Source organism: Engystomops pustulosus, chromosome 9 (genome assembly GCF_040894005.1).
Source record: "Engystomops pustulosus chromosome 9, aEngPut4.maternal, whole genome shotgun sequence".
NCBI lineage: Eukaryota > Metazoa > Chordata > Amphibia > Anura > Leptodactylidae > Engystomops > Engystomops pustulosus.
Genome location: NC_092419.1, coordinates 61,352,031 through 61,372,436, shown reverse-complemented (window position 1 = coordinate 61,372,436; position 20,406 = coordinate 61,352,031). Strand labels below are relative to the sequence as shown.

The 20,406-nt window shown below is 44.9% G+C and overlaps 52 pseudogenes; all 52 read right to left on the bottom strand.

The window, feature by feature from the left end:
* Positions 1-97: 97 nt before the first annotated feature.
* Positions 98-216, bottom strand: LOC140092250 (5S ribosomal RNA; annotated as a pseudogene).
* A 70-nt stretch (positions 217-286) lies between these two features.
* On the bottom strand, positions 287-405 carry LOC140087435 (5S ribosomal RNA; annotated as a pseudogene).
* A 70-nt stretch (positions 406-475) lies between these two features.
* On the bottom strand, positions 476-594 carry LOC140090024 (5S ribosomal RNA; annotated as a pseudogene).
* Positions 595-1,412: 818 nt separating this feature from the next.
* On the bottom strand, positions 1,413-1,531 carry LOC140097918 (5S ribosomal RNA; annotated as a pseudogene).
* Positions 1,532-2,167: 636 nt separating this feature from the next.
* LOC140087421 (5S ribosomal RNA) lies at positions 2,168-2,286 on the bottom strand (annotated as a pseudogene).
* A 70-nt stretch (positions 2,287-2,356) lies between these two features.
* Positions 2,357-2,475, bottom strand: LOC140090420 (5S ribosomal RNA; annotated as a pseudogene).
* A 70-nt stretch (positions 2,476-2,545) lies between these two features.
* On the bottom strand, positions 2,546-2,664 carry LOC140097488 (5S ribosomal RNA; annotated as a pseudogene).
* Positions 2,665-2,734: 70 nt separating this feature from the next.
* Positions 2,735-2,853, bottom strand: LOC140098266 (5S ribosomal RNA; annotated as a pseudogene).
* A 259-nt stretch (positions 2,854-3,112) lies between these two features.
* On the bottom strand, positions 3,113-3,231 carry LOC140084802 (5S ribosomal RNA; annotated as a pseudogene).
* A 70-nt stretch (positions 3,232-3,301) lies between these two features.
* On the bottom strand, positions 3,302-3,420 carry LOC140084637 (5S ribosomal RNA; annotated as a pseudogene).
* Positions 3,421-3,866: 446 nt separating this feature from the next.
* On the bottom strand, positions 3,867-3,985 carry LOC140095856 (5S ribosomal RNA; annotated as a pseudogene).
* A 70-nt stretch (positions 3,986-4,055) lies between these two features.
* On the bottom strand, positions 4,056-4,174 carry LOC140097917 (5S ribosomal RNA; annotated as a pseudogene).
* Positions 4,175-4,992: 818 nt separating this feature from the next.
* On the bottom strand, positions 4,993-5,111 carry LOC140083670 (5S ribosomal RNA; annotated as a pseudogene).
* A 259-nt stretch (positions 5,112-5,370) lies between these two features.
* Positions 5,371-5,489, bottom strand: LOC140093776 (5S ribosomal RNA; annotated as a pseudogene).
* Positions 5,490-5,747: 258 nt separating this feature from the next.
* On the bottom strand, positions 5,748-5,866 carry LOC140095985 (5S ribosomal RNA; annotated as a pseudogene).
* Positions 5,867-5,936: 70 nt separating this feature from the next.
* Positions 5,937-6,055, bottom strand: LOC140087409 (5S ribosomal RNA; annotated as a pseudogene).
* Positions 6,056-6,125: 70 nt separating this feature from the next.
* LOC140091399 (5S ribosomal RNA) lies at positions 6,126-6,244 on the bottom strand (annotated as a pseudogene).
* Positions 6,245-6,503: 259 nt separating this feature from the next.
* On the bottom strand, positions 6,504-6,622 carry LOC140078737 (5S ribosomal RNA; annotated as a pseudogene).
* Positions 6,623-7,448: 826 nt separating this feature from the next.
* On the bottom strand, positions 7,449-7,567 carry LOC140092160 (5S ribosomal RNA; annotated as a pseudogene).
* A 259-nt stretch (positions 7,568-7,826) lies between these two features.
* LOC140078736 (5S ribosomal RNA) lies at positions 7,827-7,945 on the bottom strand (annotated as a pseudogene).
* A 448-nt stretch (positions 7,946-8,393) lies between these two features.
* LOC140092673 (5S ribosomal RNA) lies at positions 8,394-8,512 on the bottom strand (annotated as a pseudogene).
* A 259-nt stretch (positions 8,513-8,771) lies between these two features.
* Positions 8,772-8,890, bottom strand: LOC140093650 (5S ribosomal RNA; annotated as a pseudogene).
* Positions 8,891-8,960: 70 nt separating this feature from the next.
* On the bottom strand, positions 8,961-9,079 carry LOC140087550 (5S ribosomal RNA; annotated as a pseudogene).
* A 70-nt stretch (positions 9,080-9,149) lies between these two features.
* Positions 9,150-9,268, bottom strand: LOC140087312 (5S ribosomal RNA; annotated as a pseudogene).
* A 629-nt stretch (positions 9,269-9,897) lies between these two features.
* Positions 9,898-10,016, bottom strand: LOC140083669 (5S ribosomal RNA; annotated as a pseudogene).
* A 259-nt stretch (positions 10,017-10,275) lies between these two features.
* LOC140093775 (5S ribosomal RNA) lies at positions 10,276-10,394 on the bottom strand (annotated as a pseudogene).
* Positions 10,395-10,652: 258 nt separating this feature from the next.
* On the bottom strand, positions 10,653-10,771 carry LOC140095984 (5S ribosomal RNA; annotated as a pseudogene).
* Positions 10,772-10,841: 70 nt separating this feature from the next.
* Positions 10,842-10,960, bottom strand: LOC140087397 (5S ribosomal RNA; annotated as a pseudogene).
* A 70-nt stretch (positions 10,961-11,030) lies between these two features.
* LOC140091397 (5S ribosomal RNA) lies at positions 11,031-11,149 on the bottom strand (annotated as a pseudogene).
* A 259-nt stretch (positions 11,150-11,408) lies between these two features.
* LOC140078735 (5S ribosomal RNA) lies at positions 11,409-11,527 on the bottom strand (annotated as a pseudogene).
* Positions 11,528-12,353: 826 nt separating this feature from the next.
* LOC140092159 (5S ribosomal RNA) lies at positions 12,354-12,472 on the bottom strand (annotated as a pseudogene).
* A 259-nt stretch (positions 12,473-12,731) lies between these two features.
* LOC140078734 (5S ribosomal RNA) lies at positions 12,732-12,850 on the bottom strand (annotated as a pseudogene).
* Positions 12,851-13,298: 448 nt separating this feature from the next.
* On the bottom strand, positions 13,299-13,417 carry LOC140092670 (5S ribosomal RNA; annotated as a pseudogene).
* A 259-nt stretch (positions 13,418-13,676) lies between these two features.
* Positions 13,677-13,795, bottom strand: LOC140093649 (5S ribosomal RNA; annotated as a pseudogene).
* Positions 13,796-13,865: 70 nt separating this feature from the next.
* Positions 13,866-13,984, bottom strand: LOC140087548 (5S ribosomal RNA; annotated as a pseudogene).
* A 70-nt stretch (positions 13,985-14,054) lies between these two features.
* LOC140088132 (5S ribosomal RNA) lies at positions 14,055-14,173 on the bottom strand (annotated as a pseudogene).
* A 69-nt stretch (positions 14,174-14,242) lies between these two features.
* On the bottom strand, positions 14,243-14,361 carry LOC140095523 (5S ribosomal RNA; annotated as a pseudogene).
* A 448-nt stretch (positions 14,362-14,809) lies between these two features.
* On the bottom strand, positions 14,810-14,928 carry LOC140078733 (5S ribosomal RNA; annotated as a pseudogene).
* A 259-nt stretch (positions 14,929-15,187) lies between these two features.
* Positions 15,188-15,306, bottom strand: LOC140093648 (5S ribosomal RNA; annotated as a pseudogene).
* Positions 15,307-15,376: 70 nt separating this feature from the next.
* On the bottom strand, positions 15,377-15,495 carry LOC140087547 (5S ribosomal RNA; annotated as a pseudogene).
* A 70-nt stretch (positions 15,496-15,565) lies between these two features.
* LOC140088131 (5S ribosomal RNA) lies at positions 15,566-15,684 on the bottom strand (annotated as a pseudogene).
* Positions 15,685-15,753: 69 nt separating this feature from the next.
* Positions 15,754-15,872, bottom strand: LOC140098607 (5S ribosomal RNA; annotated as a pseudogene).
* A 70-nt stretch (positions 15,873-15,942) lies between these two features.
* On the bottom strand, positions 15,943-16,061 carry LOC140097887 (5S ribosomal RNA; annotated as a pseudogene).
* Positions 16,062-16,130: 69 nt separating this feature from the next.
* On the bottom strand, positions 16,131-16,249 carry LOC140098788 (5S ribosomal RNA; annotated as a pseudogene).
* A 70-nt stretch (positions 16,250-16,319) lies between these two features.
* LOC140078732 (5S ribosomal RNA) lies at positions 16,320-16,438 on the bottom strand (annotated as a pseudogene).
* An 826-nt stretch (positions 16,439-17,264) lies between these two features.
* Positions 17,265-17,383, bottom strand: LOC140086722 (5S ribosomal RNA; annotated as a pseudogene).
* A 70-nt stretch (positions 17,384-17,453) lies between these two features.
* Positions 17,454-17,572, bottom strand: LOC140091382 (5S ribosomal RNA; annotated as a pseudogene).
* Positions 17,573-17,642: 70 nt separating this feature from the next.
* Positions 17,643-17,761, bottom strand: LOC140083817 (5S ribosomal RNA; annotated as a pseudogene).
* A 636-nt stretch (positions 17,762-18,397) lies between these two features.
* LOC140080550 (5S ribosomal RNA) lies at positions 18,398-18,516 on the bottom strand (annotated as a pseudogene).
* Positions 18,517-19,153: 637 nt separating this feature from the next.
* Positions 19,154-19,272, bottom strand: LOC140094998 (5S ribosomal RNA; annotated as a pseudogene).
* Positions 19,273-19,342: 70 nt separating this feature from the next.
* Positions 19,343-19,461, bottom strand: LOC140087385 (5S ribosomal RNA; annotated as a pseudogene).
* A 440-nt stretch (positions 19,462-19,901) lies between these two features.
* LOC140089924 (5S ribosomal RNA) lies at positions 19,902-20,020 on the bottom strand (annotated as a pseudogene).
* Between the last annotated feature and the right edge of the window lie 386 nt (positions 20,021-20,406).

Here is a 20,406-nt window from a genome sequence, read left to right as displayed (position 1 = left end):
CACATTCAGCTTAGAATGGCCGTTGACAGCAGCTGTTCAATTGGAACCTTCTTTTACTATCTCATAGAGAAACTAACACAATTTTCAGGTTAAAAAAGGTCAACAGAACTTGGGATTCCCAGCCAGTCTCCCATGCTGGTACTTGCCAAGCCTTAAGCTGCATTGCTGCTGCGATCTGCCGAGAGCAGGCACATTCAGCTTAGAATGGCCGTTGACAGCAGCTGTTCAATTTGAACCTTCTTTTGCTATCTCATAGAGAAACTAACACAATTTTCAGGTTCAAAAAGGTCAACGGAACTTGGGATTCCCAGCCAGTCTCCCATGCTGGTACTTGCCAAGCCTTAAGCTGCATTGCTGCTGCGATCTGACGAGAGCAGGCACATTCAGCTTAGAATGGCCGTTGACAGCAGCTGTTCAATTTGAACCTTCTTTTGCTATCTCATAGAGAAACTAACACAATTTTCAGGTTCAAAAAGGTCAACGGAACTTGGGATTCCCAGCCAGTCTCCCATGCTGGTACTTGCCAAGCCTTAAGCTGCATTGCTGCTGCGATCTGACGAGAGCAGGCACATTCAGCTTAGAATGGCTGTTGACAGCAGCTGTTCAATTTGAACCTTCTTTTACTATCTCATAGAGAAACTAACACAATTTTCAGGTTCAAAAAGGTCAACACAACTTGGGATTCCCAGCCAGTCTCCCATGCTGGTACTTGCCAAGCCTTAAGCTGCTGCGATCTGACAAGAGCACGCACATTCAGCTTAGAATGGCCATTGACAGCAGTTGTTCAACTTGAACCTTCTTCTACTATCTCTTATAGAAACTAACACAATTTTCAGGTTCAAAAAGGTCACCAGAACTTGGGATTCCAAGCCAGTCTCCCATGCTGGTACTTGCCAAGCCTTAAGCTGCATTGCTGCTGCAATCTGACAAGAGCAGGCACATTCAGCTTAGAATGGCCGTTGACAGCAGCTGTTCAATTTGAACCTTCTTTTGCTATCTCATAGAGAAACTAACACAATTTTCAGGTTCAAAAAGTTCACCAGAACTTGGGATTCCAAGCCAGTCTCCCATGCTGGTACTTGCCAAGCCTTAAGCTGCATTGCTGCTGCGATCTGACGAGAGCGGGCGCATTCAGCTTAGAATGGCCGTTGACAGCAGCTGTTCAATTTGAACCTTCTTTTACTATCTCATAGAGAAACTAACACAATTTTCAGGTTCAAAAAGGTCAACAGAACTTGGGATTCCCAGCCAGTCTCCCATGCTGGTACTTGCCAAGCCTTAAGCTGCATCGCTGCTGCGATCTGACAAGAGCACGCACATTCAGCTTAGAATGGCCATTGACAGCATTTGTTCAATTTGAACCTTCTTTTGCTATCTCATAGAGAAACTAACACAATTTTCAGGTTCAAAAAGGTCACCAGAACTTGGGATTCCAAGCCAGTCTCCCATGCTGGTACTTGCCAAGCCTTAAGCTGCATTGCTGCTGCGATCTGACGAGAGCAGGCACATTCAGCTTAGAATGGCCGTTGACAGCAGCTGTGCAATTTGAACCTTCTTTTACTATCTCATAGAGAAACTAATACAATTTTCAGGTTCAAAAAGGTCACCAGAACTTGAGATTCCAAGCCAGTCTCCCATGCTGGTACTTGCCAAGCCTTAAGCTGCATTGCTGCTGCGATCTGACAAGAGCACACACATTCAGCTTAGAATGGCCGTTGACAGCAGTTGTTCAATTTGAACCTTCTTCTACTATCTCATATAGAAACTAACACAATTTTCAGGTTCAAAAAGGTCACCAGAACTTGGGATTCCAAGCCAGTCTCCCATGCTGGTACTTGCCAAGCCTTAAGCTGCATCACTGCTGCGATCTGACAAGAGCACGCACATTCAGCTTAGAATGGCCGTTGACAGCAGCTGTTCAATTTGAACTTTCTTCTACTATCTCATAGAGAAACTAACACATTTTCAGGTTCAAAAAGGTCAACAGATCTTGGGATTCCCAGCCAGTCTTCCATGCTGGTACTTGCCAAGCCTTAAGCTGCATTGCTTCTGCGATCTGACAAGAGCAGGCACATTCAGCTTAGAATGGCCGTTGAAAGCAGCTGTTCAATTTGAACCTTCTTTTACTATCTCATAGAGAAACTAACACAATTTTCAGGTTCAAAAAGGTCAACGGAACTTGGGATTCCCAGCCAGTCTCCCATGCTGGTACTTGCCAAGCCTTAAGCTGCATTGCTGCTGCGATCTGACGAGAGCAGGCACATTCAGCTTAGAATGGCCGTTGACAGCAGCTGTTCAATTTGAACCTTCTTTTACTATCTCATAGAGAAACTAACACAATTTTCAGGTTCAAAAAGGTCAACAGAACTTGGGATTCCCAGCCAGTCTCCCATGCTGGTACTTGCCAAGCCTTAAGCTGCATTGCTGCTGTGATCTGACGAGAGCAGGCACATTCAGCTTAGAATGGCCGTTGACAGCAACTGTTCAATTTGAACCTTCTTTTTCTATCTCATAGAGAAAATTACTCAATTTTCAGGTTCAAAAAGGTCAACGGATCTTGGGATTCCTACCCAGTTTCCCATGCTGGTACTTGCCAAGCCTTAAGCTGCATTGCTGCTGCGATCTGACGAGAGCAGGCACATTCAGCTTAGAATGGCCGTTGACAGCAGCTGTTCAATTTGAACCTTCTTTTACTATCTCATAGAGAAACTAACACAATTTTCAGGTTCAAAAAGGTCAACAGAACTTGGGATTCCCAGCCAGTCTCCCATGCTGGTACTTGGCAAGCCTTAAGCTGCATTGCTGCTGTGATCTGACGAGAGCAGGCACATTCAGCTTAGAATGGCTGTTGACAGCAACTGTTCAATTTGAACCTTCTTTTTCTATCTCATAGAGAAAATAACTCAATTTTCAGGTTCAAAAAGGTCAACGGATCTTGGGATTCCTACCCAGTTTCCCATGCTGGTACTTGCCAAGCCTTAAGCTGCATTGCTGCTGCGATCTGACAAGAGCAGGCACATTCAGCTTAGAATGGCCGTTGACAGCAGCTGTTCAATTTGAACCTTCTTTTACTATCTCGTAGAGAAACTAACACAATTTTCAGGTTCAAAAAGGTCAACAGAACTTGGGATTCCCAGCCAGTCTCCCATGCTGGTACTTGCCAAGCCTTAAACTGCATTGCTGCTGCGATCTGACGAGAGCAGGCACATTCAGCTTAGAATGGCCGTTGACAGCAGCTGTTCAATTTGAACCTTCTTTTACTATCTCATAGAGAAACTAACACAATTTTCAGGTTCAAAAAGGTCAACAGAACTTGGGATTCCCAGCCAGTCTCCCATGCTGGTACTTGCCAAGCCTTAAGCTGCATTGCTGCTGCGATCTGACGAGAGCAGGCACATTCAGCTTAGAATGGCCGTTAACAGCAGCTGTTCAATTTGAACCTTCTTTTACTATCTCATAGAGAAACTAACACAATTTCAGGTTCAAAAAGGTCAACGGAACTTGGGATTCCCAGCTAGTCTCCCATGCTGGTACTTGCCAAGCCTTAAGCTGCATTGCTGCTGCGATCTGACGAGAGCAAGCAAATTCAGCTTGGAATGGCAGTTGACAGCAGCTGTTCAATTTGAACCTTCTTTTGCTATCTCATAGAGAAACTAACACATTTTCAGGTTCAAAAAGGTCAACGGAACTTGGAAATCCCAGCCAGTCTCCCATGCTAGTATTTGCCAAGCCTTATGCTGCATTGCTGCTGCGATCTGACGAGAGCAAGCAAATTCAGCTTAGAATGGCCGTTGACAGCAGCTGTTCAATTTGAACCTTCTTCTACTATCTCATAGAGAAACTAACACAATTTTCAGGTTCAAAAAGGTCAACGGAACTTGGGATTCCCAGCCAGTCTCCCATGCTGGTACTTGCCAAGCCTTAAGCTGCATCGCTGCTGCGATCTGACAAGAGCACGCACATTCAGCTTAGAATGGCCGTTGACAGCAGTTGTTCGATTTGAACCTTCTTCTACTATCTCATATAGAAACTAACACAATTTTCAGGTTCAAAAAGGTCACCAGAACTTGGGATTCCAAGCCAGTCTCCCATGCTGGTACTTGCCAAGCCTTAAGCTGCATTGCTGCTGCGATCTGACGAGAGCAGGCACATTCAGCTTAGAATGGCCGTTGACAGCAGTTGTTCAATTTGAACCTTCTTTTACTATCTCATAGAGAAACTAACACAATTTTCAGGTTCAAAAAGGTCAACAGAACTTGGGATTCCAAGCCAGTCTCCCATGCTGGTACTTGCCAAGCCTTAAGCTGCATTGCTGCTGTGATCTGACAAGAGGAGGCACATTCAGCTTAGAATGGCCGTTGACAGCAGCTGTTCAATTTGAACCTTCTTTTACTATCTCATAGAGAAAATAACACAATTTTCAGGTTCAAAAAGGTCAACGGATCTTGGGATTCCTACCCAGTCTCCCATGCTGGTACTTGCCAAGCCTTAAGCTGCTGCGATCTGACGAGAGCAGGCACATTCAGCTTAGAATGGCCGTTGACAGCAGCTGTTCAATTTGAACCTTCTTTTACTATCTCATAGAGAAACTAACACAATTTTCAGGTTCAAAAAGGGCAACGGAACTTGGGATTCCCAGCCAGTCTCCCATGCTGGTACTTGCCAAGCCTTAAGCTGCATCGCTGCTGCGATCTGAAAAGAGCACACACATTCAGCTTAGAATGGCCGTTGACAGCAGTTGTTCAATTTGAACCTTCTTCCACTATCTCATAGAGAAACTAACACAATTTTCAGGTTCAAAAAGGGCAACGGAACTTGGGATTCCCAGCCAGTCTCCCATGCTGGTACTTGCCAAGCCTTAAGCTGCATCGCTGCTGCGATCTGAAAAGAGCACACACATTCAGCTTAGAATGGCCGTTGACAGCAGCTGTTCAATTTGAACCTTCTTTTACTATCTCATAGAGAAACTAACACAATTTTCAGGTTCAAAAAGGTCAACAGAACTTGGGATTCCCAGCCAGTCTCCCATGCTGGTACTTGCCAAGCCTTAAGCTGCATTGCTGCTGCGATCTGACGAGAGCAGGCACATTCAGCTTAGAATGGCCATTGACAGCAGTTGTTCAATTTGAACCTTCTTCTACTATCTCATATAGAAAATAACACAATTTTCAGGTTCAAAAAGGTCACCAGAACTTGGGATTCCAAGCCAGTCTCCCATGCTGGTACTTGCCAAGCCTTAAGCTGCATCGCTGCTGCGATCTGACAAGAGCACGCACATTCAGCTTAGAATGGCCGTTGACAACAGCTGTTCAATTTGAACCTTCTTTTACTATCTCATAGAGAAACTAACACAATTTTCAGGTTCAAAATGGTCAACAGAACTTGGGATTCCCAGCCAGTCTCCCATGCTGGTACTTGCCAAGCCTTAAGCTGCATTGCTGCTGCGATCTGACGAGAGCACGCACATTCAGCTTAGAATGGCCATTGACAGCAGTTGTTCAATTTGAACCTTCTTTTACTATCTCATATAGAAACTAACACAATTTAAAGGTTCAAAAATGTCACCAGAACTTGGGATTCCAAGCCAGTCTCCCATGCTGGTACTTGCCAAGCCTTAAGCTGCATCGCTGCTGCGATCTGACAAGAGCACGCACATTCAGCTTAGAATGGCCGTTGACAGCAGCTGTTCAATTTGAACCTTCTTTTACTATCTCATAGAGAAACTAACACATTTTCAGGTTCAAAAAGGTCAACAGAACTTGGGATTCCCAGCCAGTCTCCCATGCTGGTACTTGCCAAGCCTTAAGCTGCATTGCTGCTGCGATCTGACAAGAGCAGGCACATTCAGCTTAGAATGGCCGTTGAAAGCAGCTCTTCAATTTGAACCTTCTTTTACTATCTCATAGAGAAACTAACACAATTTTCAGGTTCAAAAAGGTCAACGGAACTTGGGATTCCCAGCCAGTCTCCCATGCTGGTACTTGCCAAGCCTTAAGCTGCATTGCTGCTGCGATCTGACGAGAGCAGGCACATTCAGCTTAGAATGGCCGTTGACAGCAGCTGTTCAATTTGAACCTTCTTTTACTATCTCATAGAGAAACTAACACAATTTTCAGGTTCAAAAAGGTCAACGGAACTTTGGATTCCCAGCCAGTCTCCCATGCTGGTACTTGCCAAGCCTTAAGCTGCATTGCTGCTGCGATCTGACGAGAGCAGGCACATTCAGCTTAGAATGGCCGTTGACAGCAGCTGTTCAATTTGAACCTTCTTTTACTATCTCATAGAGAAACTATCACAATTTTCAGGTTCAAAAAGGTCAACGGAACTTGGGATTCCCAGCCAGTCTCCCATGCTGGTACTTGCCAAGGCTTAAGATGCATTGCTGCTGCGATCTGACGAGAGCAGGCACATTTAGCTTAGAATGGCCGTTGACAGCAGCTGTTCAATTTGAACCTTCTTTTACTATCTCATAGAGAAACTAACACAATTTTCAGGTTAAAAAAGGTCAACAGAACTTGGGATTCCCAGCCAGTCTCCCATGCTGGTACTTGCCAAGCCTTAAGCTGCATTGCTGCTGCGATCTGACGAGAGCAGGCACATTCAGCTTAGAATGGCCGTTGACAGCAGCTGTTCAATTTGAACCTTCTTTTGCTATCTCATAGAGAAACTAACACAATTTTCAAGTTCAAAAAGGTCAACAGAACTTGGGATTCCCAGCCAGTCTCCCATGCTGGTACTTGCCAAGCCTTAAGCTGCATCGCTGCTGCGATCTGACAAGAGCACACACATTCAGCTTAGAATGGCCGTTGACAGCAGTTGTTCAATTTGAACCTTCTTCTACTATCTCATATAGAAACTAACACAATTTTCAGGTTCAAAAAGGTCACCAGAACTTGGGATTCCAAGCCATTCTCCCATGCTGGTACTTGCCAAGCCTTAAGCTGCATTGCTGCTGCGATCTGACGAGAGCAGGCACATTCAGCTTAGAATGGCCGTGGACAGCAGCTGTTCAATTTGAACCTTCTTTTACTATCTCATAGAGAAACTAACACAATTTTCAGGTTCAAAAAGGTCACCAGAACTTGGGATTCCAAGCCATTCTCCCATGCTGGTACTTGCCAAGCCTTAAGCTGCATTGCTGCTGCGATCTCACAAGAGCAGGCACATTCAGCTTAGAATGGCCGTTGACTGCAGCTGTTCAAATTGAACCTTCTTTTACTATCTCATAGAGAAAATAACTCAATTTTCAGGTTCAAAAAGGTCAACGGATCTTGGGATTCCTACCCAGTCTCCCATGCTGGTACTTGCCAAGCCTTAAGCTGCATTGCTGCTGCGATCTGACGAGAGCAGGCACATTCAGCTTAGAATGGCCGTGGACAGCAGCTGTTCAATTTGAACCTTCTTTTACTATCTCATAGAGAAACTAACACAATTTTCAGGTTCAAAAAGGTCAACGGAACTTGGGATTCCCAGCCAGTCTCCCATGCTGGTACTTGCCAAGCCTTAAGCTGCATTGCTGCTGCGATCTGACGAGAGCAGGCACATTCAGCTTAGAATGGCAGTTGACTGCAGCTGTTCAATTTGAACCTTCTTCTACTATCTCATATAGAAAATAACACAATTTTCAGGTTCAAAAAGGTCACCAGAACTTGGGATTCCCAGCCAGTTTCCCTTGCTGGTACTTGCCAAGCCTTAAGCTGAATCGCTGCTGCAATCTGACAAGAGCACGCACATTCAGCTTAGAATGGCAGTTGACAGCAGCTGTTCAATTTGAACCTTCTTTTGCTATCTCATAGAGAAACTAACACAATTTTCAGGTTAAAAAAGGTCAACAGAACTTGGGATTCCCAGCCAGTCTCCCATGCTGGTACTTGCCAAGCCTTAAGCTGCATTGCTGCTGCGATCTGACGAGAGCAGGCACATTCAGCTTAGAATGGCCGTTGACAGCAGCTGTTCAATTTGAACCTTCTTCTACTATCTCATATAGAAAATAACACAATTTTCAGGTTCAAAAAGGTCACCAGAACTTGGGATTCCAAGCCAGTCTCCCATGCTGGTACTTGCCAAGCCTTAAGCTGCATCGCTGCTGCGATCTGACAAGAGCACGCACATTCAGCTTAGAATGGCCGTTGACAACAGCTGTTCAATTTGAACCTTCTTTTACTATCTCATATAGAAACTAACACAATTTAAAGGTTCAAAAATGTCACCAGAACTTGGGATTCCAAGCCAGTCTCCCATGCTGGTACTTGCCAAGCCTTAAGCTGCATCGCTGCTGCGATCTGACGAGTGCAGGCACATTCAGCTTAGAATGGCCGTTGACAGCAGCTGTTCAATTTGAACCTTCTTTTACTATCTCATAGAGAAACTAACACAATTTTCAGGTTCAAAAAGGTCAACAGAACTTGGGATTCCCAGCCAGTCTCCCATGCTGGTACTTGCCAAGCCTTAAGCTGCATTGCTGCTGCGATCTGACTAGAGCAGGCACATTCAGCTTAGAATGGCCGTTGACAGCAGCTGTTCAATTTGAACCTTCTTTTACTATCTCATAGAGAAACTATCACAATTTTCAGGTTCAAAAAGGTCAACGGAACTTGGGATTCCAAGCCAGTCTCCCATGCTGGTACTTGCCAAGCCTTAAGCTGCATTGCTGCTGCAATCTGACAAGAGCAGGCACATTCAGCTTAGAATGGCCGTTGACAGCAGCTGTTCAATTTGAACCTTCTTTTGCTATCTCATAGAGAAACTAACACAATTTTCAGGTTAAAAAAGGTCAACAGAACTTGGGATTCCCAGCCAGTCTCCCATGCTGGTACTTGCCAAGCCTTAAGCTGCATTGCTGCTGCGATCTGACGAGAGCAGGCACATTCAGCTTAGAATGGCTGTAGAAAGCAGCTGTTCAATTTCAACCTTCTTTTACTATCTCATAGAGAAACTAACACAATTTTCAGGTTCAAAAAGGTCAACGGAACTTGGGATTCCCAGCCAGTCTCCGATGCTGGTACTTGCCAAGCCTTAAGCTGCATTGCTGCTGCGATCTGACGAGAGCAGGCACATTCAGCTTAGAATGGCCGTTGACAGCAGCTGTTCAATTTGAACCTTCTTTTACTATCTCATAGAGAAACTATCACAATTTTCAGGTTCAAAAAGGTCAACGGAACTTGGGATTCCCAGCCAGTCTCCCATGCTGGTACTTGCCAAGCCTTAAGCTGCATTGCTGCTGCGATCTGACGAGAGCACGCACATTCAGCTTAGAATGGCCGTTGACAGCAGCTGTTCAATTTGAACCTTCTTTTACTATCTCATAGAGAAAATAACACAATTTTCAGGTTCAAAAAGGTCAACGGATCTTGGGATTCCTACCCAGTCTCCCATGCTGGTACTTGCCAAGCCTTAAGCTGCTGCGATCTGACGAGAGCAGGCACATTCAGCTTAGAATGGCCGTTGACAGCAGCTGTTCAATTTGAACCTTCTTTTACTATCTCATAGAGAAACTAACACAATTTTCAGGTTCAAAAAGGGCAACGGAACTTGGGATTCCCAGCCAGTCTCCCATGCTGGTACTTGCCAAGCCTTAAGCTGCATCGCTGCTGCGATCTGAAAAGAGCACACACATTCAGCTTAGAATGGCCGTTGACAGCAGTTGTTCAATTTGAACCTTCTTCCACTATCTCATAGAGAAACTAACACAATTTTCAGGTTCAAAAAGGGCAACGGAACTTGGGATTCCCAGCCAGTCTCCCATGCTGGTACTTGCCAAGCCTTAAGCTGCATCGCTGCTGCGATCTGAAAAGAGCACACACATTCAGCTTAGAATGGCCGTTGACAGCAGCTGTTCAATTTGAACCTTCTTTTACTATCTCATAGAGAAACTAACACAATTTTCAGGTTCAAAAAGGTCAACAGAACTTGGGATTCCCAGCCAGTCTCCCATGCTGGTACTTGCCAAGCCTTAAGCTGCATTGCTGCTGCGATCTGACGAGAGCAGGCACATTCAGCTTAGAATGGCCATTGACAGCAGTTGTTCAATTTGAACCTTCTTCTACTATCTCATATAGAAAATAACACAATTTTCAGGTTCAAAAAGGTCACCAGAACTTGGGATTCCAAGCCAGTCTCCCATGCTGGTACTTGCCAAGCCTTAAGCTGCATCGCTGCTGCGATCTGACAAGAGCACGCACATTCAGCTTAGAATGGCCGTTGACAACAGCTGTTCAATTTGAACCTTCTTTTACTATCTCATAGAGAAACTAACACAATTTTCAGGTTCAAAATGGTCAACAGAACTTGGGATTCCCAGCCAGTCTCCCATGCTGGTACTTGCCAAGCCTTAAGCTGCATTGCTGCTGCGATCTGACGAGAGCACGCACATTCAGCTTAGAATGGCCATTGACAGCAGTTGTTCAATTTGAACCTTCTTTTACTATCTCATATAGAAACTAACACAATTTAAAGGTTCAAAAATGTCACCAGAACTTGGGATTCCAAGCCAGTCTCCCATGCTGGTACTTGCCAAGCCTTAAGCTGCATCGCTGCTGCGATCTGACAAGAGCACGCACATTCAGCTTAGAATGGCCGTTGACAGCAGCTGTTCAATTTGAACCTTCTTTTACTATCTCATAGAGAAACTAACACATTTTCAGGTTCAAAAAGGTCAACAGAACTTGGGATTCCCAGCCAGTCTCCCATGCTGGTACTTGCCAAGCCTTAAGCTGCATTGCTGCTGCGATCTGACAAGAGCAGGCACATTCAGCTTAGAATGGCCGTTGAAAGCAGCTCTTCAATTTGAACCCTCTTTTACTATCTCATAGAGAAACTAACACAATTTTCAGGTTCAAAAAGGTCAACGGAACTTGGGATTCCCAGCCAGTCTCCCATGCTGGTACTTGCCAAGCCTTAAGCTGCATTGCTGCTGCGATCTGACGAGAGCAGGCACATTCAGCTTAGAATGGCCGTTGACAGCAGCTGTTCAATTTGAACCTTCTTTTACTATCTCATAGAGAAACTAACACAATTTTCAGGTTCAAAAAGGTCAACGGAACTTTGGATTCCCAGCCAGTCTCCCATGCTGGTACTTGCCAAGCCTTAAGCTGCATTGCTGCTGCGATCTGACGAGAGCAGGCACATTCAGCTTAGAATGGCCGTTGACAGCAGCTGTTCAATTTGAACCTTCTTTTACTATCTCATAGAGAAACTATCACAATTTTCAGGTTCAAAAAGGTCAACGGAACTTGGGATTCCCAGCCAGTCTCCCATGCTGGTACTTGCCAAGGCTTAAGATGCATTGCTGCTGCGATCTGACGAGAGCAGGCACATTTAGCTTAGAATGGCCGTTGACAGCAGCTGTTCAATTTGAACCTTCTTTTACTATCTCATAGAGAAACTAACACAATTTTCAGGTTAAAAAAGGTCAACAGAACTTGGGATTCCCAGCCAGTCTCCCATGCTGGTACTTGCCAAGCCTTAAGCTGCATTGCTGCTGCGATCTGACGAGAGCAGGCACATTCAGCTTAGAATGGCCGTTGACAGCAGCTGTTCAATTTGAACCTTCTTTTGCTATCTCATAGAGAAACTAACACAATTTTCAAGTTCAAAAAGGTCAACAGAACTTGGGATTCCCAGCCAGTCTCCCATGCTGGTACTTGCCAAGCCTTAAGCTGCATCGCTGCTGCGATCTGACAAGAGCACACACATTCAGCTTAGAATGGCCGTTGACAGCAGTTGTTCAATTTGAACCTTCTTCTACTATCTCATATAGAAACTAACACAATTTTCAGGTTCAAAAAGGTCACCAGAACTTGGGATTCCAAGCCATTCTCCCATGCTGGTACTTGCCAAGCCTTAAGCTGCATTGCTGCTGCGATCTGACGAGAGCAGGCACATTCAGCTTAGAATGGCCGTGGACAGCAGCTGTTCAATTTGAACCTTCTTTTACTATCTCATAGAGAAACTAACACAATTTTCAGGTTCAAAAAGGTCACCAGAACTTGGGATTCCAAGCCATTCTCCCATGCTGGTACTTGCCAAGCCTTAAGCTGCATTGCTGCTGCGATCTCACAAGAGCAGGCACATTCAGCTTAGAATGGCCGTTGACTGCAGCTGTTCAAATTGAACCTTCTTTTACTATCTCATAGAGAAAATAACTCAATTTTCAGGTTCAAAAAGGTCAACGGATCTTGGGATTCCTACCCAGTCTCCCATGCTGGTACTTGCCAAGCCTTAAGCTGCATTGCTGCTGCGATCTGACGAGAGCAGGCACATTCAGCTTAGAATGGCCGTGGACAGCAGCTGTTCAATTTGAACCTTCTTTTACTATCTCATAGAGAAACTAACACAATTTTCAGGTTCAAAAAGGTCAACGGAACTTGGGATTCCCAGCCAGTCTCCCATGCTGGTACTTGCCAAGCCTTAAGCTGCATTGCTGCTGCGATCTGACGAGAGCAGGCACATTCAGCTTAGAATGGCAGTTGACTGCAGCTGTTCAATTTGAACCTTCTTCTACTATCTCATATAGAAAATAACACAATTTTCAGGTTCAAAAAGGTCACCAGAACTTGGGATTCCCAGCCAGTTTCCCTTGCTGGTACTTGCCAAGCCTTAAGCTGAATCGCTGCTGCAATCTGACAAGAGCACGCACATTCAGCTTAGAATGGCAGTTGACAGCAGCTGTTCAATTTGAACCTTCTTTTGCTATCTCATAGAGAAACTAACACAATTTTCAGGTTAAAAAAGGTCAACAGAACTTGGGATTCCCAGCCAGTCTCCCATGCTGGTACTTGCCAAGCCTTAAGCTGCATTGCTGCTGCGATCTGACGAGAGCAGGCACATTCAGCTTAGAATGGCCGTTGACAGCAGCTGTTCAATTTGAACCTTCTTCTACTATCTCATATAGAAAATAACACAATTTTCAGGTTCAAAAAGGTCACCAGAACTTGGGATTCCAAGCCAGTCTCCCATGCTGGTACTTGCCAAGCCTTAAGCTGCATCGCTGCTGCGATCTGACAAGAGCACGCACATTCAGCTTAGAATGGCCGTTGACAACAGCTGTTCAATTTGAACCTTCTTTTACTATCTCATATAGAAACTAACACAATTTAAAGGTTCAAAAATGTCACCAGAACTTGGGATTCCAAGCCAGTCTCCCATGCTGGTACTTGCCAAGCCTTAAGCTGCATCGCTGCTGCGATCTGACGAGTGCAGGCACATTCAGCTTAGAATGGCCGTTGACAGCAGCTGTTCAATTTGAACCTTCTTTTACTATCTCATAGAGAAACTAACACAATTTTCAGGTTCAAAAAGGTCAACAGAACTTGGGATTCCCAGCCAGTCTCCCATGCTGGTACTTGCCAAGCCTTAAGCTGCATTGCTGCTGCGATCTGACTAGAGCAGGCACATTCAGCTTAGAATGGCCGTTGACAGCAGCTGTTCAATTTGAACCTTCTTTTACTATCTCATAGAGAAACTATCACAATTTTCAGGTTCAAAAAGGTCAACGGAACTTGGGATTCCAAGCCAGTCTCCCATGCTGGTACTTGCCAAGCCTTAAGCTGCATTGCTGCTGCAATCTGACAAGAGCAGGCACATTCAGCTTAGAATGGCCGTTGACAGCAGCTGTTCAATTTGAACCTTCTTTTGCTATCTCATAGAGAAACTAACACAATTTTCAGGTTAAAAAAGGTCAACAGAACTTGGGATTCCCAGCCAGTCTCCCATGCTGGTACTTGCCAAGCCTTAAGCTGCATTGCTGCTGCGATCTGACGAGAGCAGGCACATTCAGCTTAGAATGGCTGTAGAAAGCAGCTGTTCAATTTCAACCTTCTTTTACTATCTCATAGAGAAACTAACACAATTTTCAGGTTCAAAAAGGTCAACGGAACTTGGGATTCCCAGCCAGTCTCCGATGCTGGTACTTGCCAAGCCTTAAGCTGCATTGCTGCTGCGATCTGACGAGAGCAGGCACATTCAGCTTAGAATGGCCGTTGACAGCAGCTGTTCAATTTGAACCTTCTTTTACTATCTCATAGAGAAACTATCACAATTTTCAGGTTCAAAAAGGTCAACGGAACTTGGGATTCCCAGCCAGTCTCCCATGCTGGTACTTGCCAAGCCTTAAGATGCATTGCTGCTGCGATCTGACGAGAGCAGGCACATTCAGCTTAGAATGGCCGTTGACAGCAGCTGTTCAATTTGAACCTTCTTTTACTATCTCATAGAGAAACTAACACATTTTCAGGTTCAAAAAGGTCAACGGAACTTGGAATTCCCAGCCAGTCTCCCATGCTGGTACTTGCCAAGCCTTAAGCTGCATTGCTGCTGCAATCTGACAAGAGCAGGCACATTCAGCTTAGAATGGCCGTTGACAGCAGCTGTTCAATTTGAACCTTCTTTTGCTATCTCATATAGAAAATAACACAATTTTCAGGTTCAAAAAGGTCACCAGAACTTGGGATTCCAAGCCAGTCTCCCATGCTGGTACTTGCCAAGCCTTAAGCTGCATCGCTGCTGCGATCTGACAAGAGCACGCACATTCAGCTTAGAATGGCCGTTGACAACAGCTGTTCAATTTGAACCTTCTTTTACTATCTCATATAGAAACTAACACAATTTAAAGGTTCAAAAATGTCACCAGAACTTGGGATTCCAAGCCAGTCTCCCATGCTGGTACTTGCCAAGCCTTAAGCTGCATCGCTGCTGCGATCTGACGAGTGCAGGCACATTCAGCTTAGAATGGCCGTTGACAGCAGCTGTTCAATTTGAACCTTCTTTTACTATCTCATAGAGAAACTAACACAATTTTCAGGTTCAAAAAGGTCAACAGAACTTGGGATTCCCAGCCAGTCTCCCATGCTGGTACTTGCCAAGCCTTAAGCTGCATTGCTGCTGCGATCTGACGAGAGCAGGCACATTCAGCTTAGAATGGCCGTTGACAGCAGCTGTTCAATTTGAACCTTCTTTTACTATCTCATAGAGAAACTATCACAATTTTCAGGTTCAAAAAGGTCAACGGAACTTGGGATTCCAAGCCAGTCTCCCATGCTGGTACTTGCCAAGCCTTAAGCTGCATTGCTGCTGCAATCTGACAAGAGCAGGCACATTCAGCTTAGAATGGCCGTTGACAGCAGCTGTTCAATTTGAACCTTCTTTTGCTATCTCATAGAGAAACTAACACAATTTTCAGGTTAAAAAAGGTCAACAGAACTTGGGATTCCCAGCCAGTCTCCCATGCTGGTACTTGCCAAGCCTTAAGCTGCATTGCTGCTGCGATCTGACGAGAGCAGGCACATTCAGCTTAGAATGGCTGTAGAAAGCAGCTGTTCAATTTCAACCTTCTTTTACTATCTCATAGAGAAACTAACACAATTTTCAGGTTCAAAAAGGTCAACGGAACTTGGGATTCCCAGCCAGTCTCCGATGCTGGTACTTGCCAAGCCTTAAGCTGCATTGCTGCTGCGATCTGACGAGAGCAGGCACATTCAGCTTAGAATGGCCGTTGACAGCAGCTGTTCAATTTGAACCTTCTTTTACTATCTCATAGAGAAACTATCACAATTTTCAGGTTCAAAAAGGTCAACGGAACTTGGGATTCCCAGCCAGTCTCCCATGCTGGTACTTGCCAAGCCTTAAGATGCATTGCTGCTGCGATCTGACGAGAGCAGGCACATTCAGCTTAGAATGGCCGTTGACAGCAGCTGTTCAATTTGAACCTTCTTTTACTATCTCATAGAGAAACTAACACATTTTCAGGTTCAAAAAGGTCAACGGAACTTGGAATTCCCAGCCAGTCTCCCATGCTGGTACTTGCCAATCCTTAAGTTGCATTGCTGCTGCGATCTGACGAGAGCAGGCACATTCAGCTTAGAATGGCCGTTGACAGCAGCCGTTCAATTTGAACCTTCTTTTACTATCTCATAGAGAAAATAACTCAATTTTCAGGTTCAAAAAGGTAAACGGATCTTGGGATTCCTACCCAGTCACCCATGCTGGTACTTGCCAAGCCTTAAGCTGCATTGCTGCTGCGATCTGACGAGAGCAGGCACATTCAGCTTAGAATGGCCGTTGACAGCAGCTGTTCAATTTGAACCTTCTTTTACTATCTCATAGAGAAACTAACACATTTTCAGGTTCAAAAAGTTCAACGGAACTTGGAATTCCCAGCCAGTCTCCCATGCTGGTACTTGCCAAGCCTTAAGTTGCATTGCTGCTGCGATCTGACGAGAGCAGGCAAATTCAGCTTAGAATGGCCGTTGACAGCAGCTGTTCAATTTGAACCTTCTTTTACTATCTCATAGAGAAACTAACACAATTTTCAGGTTAAAAAAGGTCAACAGAACTTGGGATTCCCAGCCAGTCTCCCATGCTGGTACTTGCCAAGCCTTAAGCTGCATTGCTGCTGCGATCTGACGAGAGCAGGCACATTCAGCTTAGAATGGCCGTTGACAGCAGCAATTCAATTTGAACCTTCTTTTGCTATCTCATAGAGAAACTAACACAATTTTCAAGTTCAAAAAGGTCAACAGAACTTGGGATTCCCAGCCAGTCTCCCATGCTGGTACTTGCCAAGCCTTAAGCTGCATCGCTGCTGCGATCTGAAAAGAGCACACACATTCAGCTTAGAATGGCGGTTGACAGCAGTTGTTCAATTTGAACTTTCTTCTACTATCTCATATAGAAACTAACACAATTTTCAGGTTCAAAAAGGTCACCAGAACTTGGGATTCCAAGCCAGTCTCCCATGCTGGTACTTGCCAAGCCTTAAGCTGCATTGCTGCTGCAATCTGACAAGAGCAGGCACATTCAGCTTAGAATGGCCGTTGACAGCAGCTGTTCAATTTGAAACTTCTTTTGCTATCTCATAGAGAAACTAACACAATTTTCAGGTTCAAAAAGGTCACCAGAACTTGGGATTCCAAGCCAGTCTCCCATGCTGGTACTTGCCAAGCCTTAAGCTGCATCGCTGCTGCGATCTGACAAGAGCAGGCACATTCAGCTTAGAATGGCCGTTGAAAGCAGCTGTTCAATTTGAACCTTCTTTTACTATCTCATAGAGAAACTAACACAATTTTCAGGTTCAAAAAGGTCAACGGAACCTGGGAATCCCCAGCCAGTCTCCCATGCTGGTACTTGCCAAGCCTTAGGCTGCATTGCTGCTGCGATCTGACGAGAGCAGGCACATTCAGCTTAGAATGGCCGTTGACAGGAGCTGTTCAATTTGAACGTTCTTTTACTATCTTATAGAGAAACTAACACATTTTCAGGTTCAAAAAGGTCAACGGAACTTGGAATTCCCAGCCAGTCTCCCATGCTGGTACTTGCCAAGCCTTAAGCTGCATTGCTGCTGCGATCTGACAAGAGCAGGCACATTCAGCTTAGAATGGCCGTTGACAGCAGCTGTTCAATTTGAACCTTCTTTTACTATCTCATAGAGAAAATAACTCAATTTTCAGGTTCAAAAAGGTCAACAGAACTTGGGATTCCCAGCCAGTCTCCCATGCTGGTACTTGCCAAGCCTTAAGCTGCATTGCTGCTGCGATCTGACGAGAGCAGTCACATTCAGCTTAGAATGGCCGTTGACAGCAGCTGTTCAATTTGAACCTTCTTTTGCTATCTCATAGAGAAACTAACACAATTTTCAGGTTCAAAAAGGTCAACGGAACTTGGGATTCCCAGCCAGTCTCCCATGCTGGTACTTGCCAAGCCTTAAGCTGCATTGCTGCTGCGATCTGACGAGAGCAGGCACATTCAGCTTAGAATTGCCGTTGACAGCAGCTGTTCAATTTGAACCTTCTTTTACTATCTCATAGAGAAACTAACACAATTTTCAGGTTCAAAAAGGTCAACAGAACTTGGGATTCCCAGCCAGTCTCCCATGCTGGTACTTGCCAAGCCTTAAGCTGCATCGCTGCTGCGATCTGACAAGAGCACACACATTCAGCTTAGAATGGCCGTTGACAGCAGTTGTTCAATTTGAACCTTCTTCTACTATCTCATATAGAAACTAACACAATTTTCAGGTTCAAAAAGGTCACCAGAACTTGGGATTCAAAGCCAGTCTCCCATGCTGGTACTTGCCAAGCCTTAAGCTGCATTGCTGCTGCGATCTGACAAGAGCAGGCACATTCAGCTTAGAATGGCCGTTGACAGCAGCTGTTCAATTTGAACCTTCTTTTACTATCTCATAGAGAAACTTACACAATTTTCAGGTTCAAAAAGGTCAACAGAACTTGGGATTCAAAGCCAGTCTCCCATGCTGGTACTTGCCAAGCCTTAAGCTGCATTGCTGCTGCGATCTGACAAGAGCAGGCACATTCAGCTTAGAATGGCCGTTGACAGCAGCTGTTCAATTTGAACCTTCTTTTACTATCTCATAGAGAAACTAACACATTTTCAGGTTCAAAAAGGTCAACGGAACTTGGAATTCCCAGCCAGTCTCCCATGCTGGTACTTGCCAAGCCTTAAGCTGCATTGCTGCTGCGATCTGACGAGAGCAGGCACATTCAGCTTAGAATGGCCGTTGACAGCAGCTGTTCAATTTGAACCTTCTTTTACTATCTCATAGAGAAACTAACACAATTTTCAGGTTCAAAAAGGTCAACATATCTTGGGATTCCCAGCCAGTCTCCCATGCTGTCACTTGCCAAGCCTTAAGCTGCATCTCTTCTGCGATCTGACAAGAGCACGCACATTCAGCTTAGAATGGCCGTTGACAGCAGCTGTTCAATTTGAACCTTCTTTTACTATCTCATAGAGAAACTAACACAATTTTCAGGTTCAAAAAGGTCAACAGAACTTGGGATTCCCAGCCAGTCTCCCATGCTGGTACTTGCCAAGCCTTAAGCTGCATCGCTGCTGCGATATGACAAGAGCACGCACATTCAGCTTAGAATGGCCGTTGACAGCAGCTGTTCAATTTGAACCTTCTTTTACTATCTCATAGAGAAACTAACACAATTTTCAGGTTCAAAAAGGTCAACGTATCTTGGGATTCCCAGCCAGTCTCCCATGCTGTCACTTGCCAAGCCTTAAGCTGCATCTCTTCTGCGATCTGACAAGAGCACGCACATTCAGCTTAGAATGGCCGTTGACAGCAGCTGTTCAATTTGAACCTTCTTTTACTATCTCATAGAGAAACTAACACAATTTTCAGGTTCAAAAAGGTCAACGGAACTTGGGATTCCCAGCCAGTCTCCCATGCTGGTACTTGCCAAGCCTTAAGCTGCATTGCTGCTGCGATCTGACAAGAGCAGGCACATTCAGCTTAGAATGGCCGTTGAAAGCAGCTGTTCAATTTGAACCTTCTTTTACTATCTCATAGAGAAACTAACACAATTTTCAGGTTCAAAAAGGTCAACGGAACTTGGGATTCCCAGCCAGTCTCCCATGCTGGTACTTGCCAAGCCTTAAGCTGCATTGCTGCTGCGATCTGACGAGAGCAGGCACATTCAGCTTAGAATGGCCGTTGACAGCAGTTGTTGAATTTGAACCTTCTTTTACTATCTCATAAAGAAACTAACACAATTTTCAGGTTCAAAAAGGTCAACAGAACTTGGGATTCCCAGCCAGTCTCCCATGCTGGTACTTGCCAAGCCTTAAGCTGCATTGCTGCTGTGATCTGACATGAGCAGGCACATTCAGCTTAGAATGGCCGTTGACAGCAGCTGTTCAATTTGAACCTTCTTTTACTATCTCATAGAGAAACTAACACAATTTTCAGGTTCAAAAAGGTCAACGGATCTTGGGATTCCTACCCAGTCTCCCATGCTGGTACTTGCCAAGCCTTAAGCTGCTGCGATCTGACGAGAGCAGGAACATTCAGCTTAGAATGGCCGTTGACAGCAGCTGTTCAATTTGAACCTTCTTTTACTATCTCATAGAGAAACTAACACAATTTTCCGGTTCAAAAAGGGCAACGGAACTTGGGATTCCCAGCCAGTCTCCCATGCTGGTACTTGCCAAGCCTTAAACTGCATTGCTGCTGCGATCTGACGAGAGCAGGCACATTCAGCTTAGAATGGCCGTTGACAGCAGCTGTTCAATTTGAACCTTCTTTTACTATCTCATAGAGAAATTAACACAATTTTCAGGTTCAAAAAGGTCAACAGAACTTGGGATTCCCAGCCAGTCTCCCATGCTGGTACTTGCCAAGCCTTAAGCTGCATCGCTGCTGCGATCTGAAAAGAGCACACACATTCAGCTTAGAATGGCCGTTGACAGCAGTTGTTCAATTTGAACCTTCTTCTACTATCTCATAGAGAAACTAACACAATTTTCAGGTTCAAAAAGGTCACCAGAACTTGGGATTCCCAGCCAGTCTCCCATGCTGGTACTTGCCAAGCCTTAAGCTGCATCGCTGCTGCGATCTGACAAGAGCACGCACATTCAGCTTAGAATGGCCGTTGACAGGAGCTT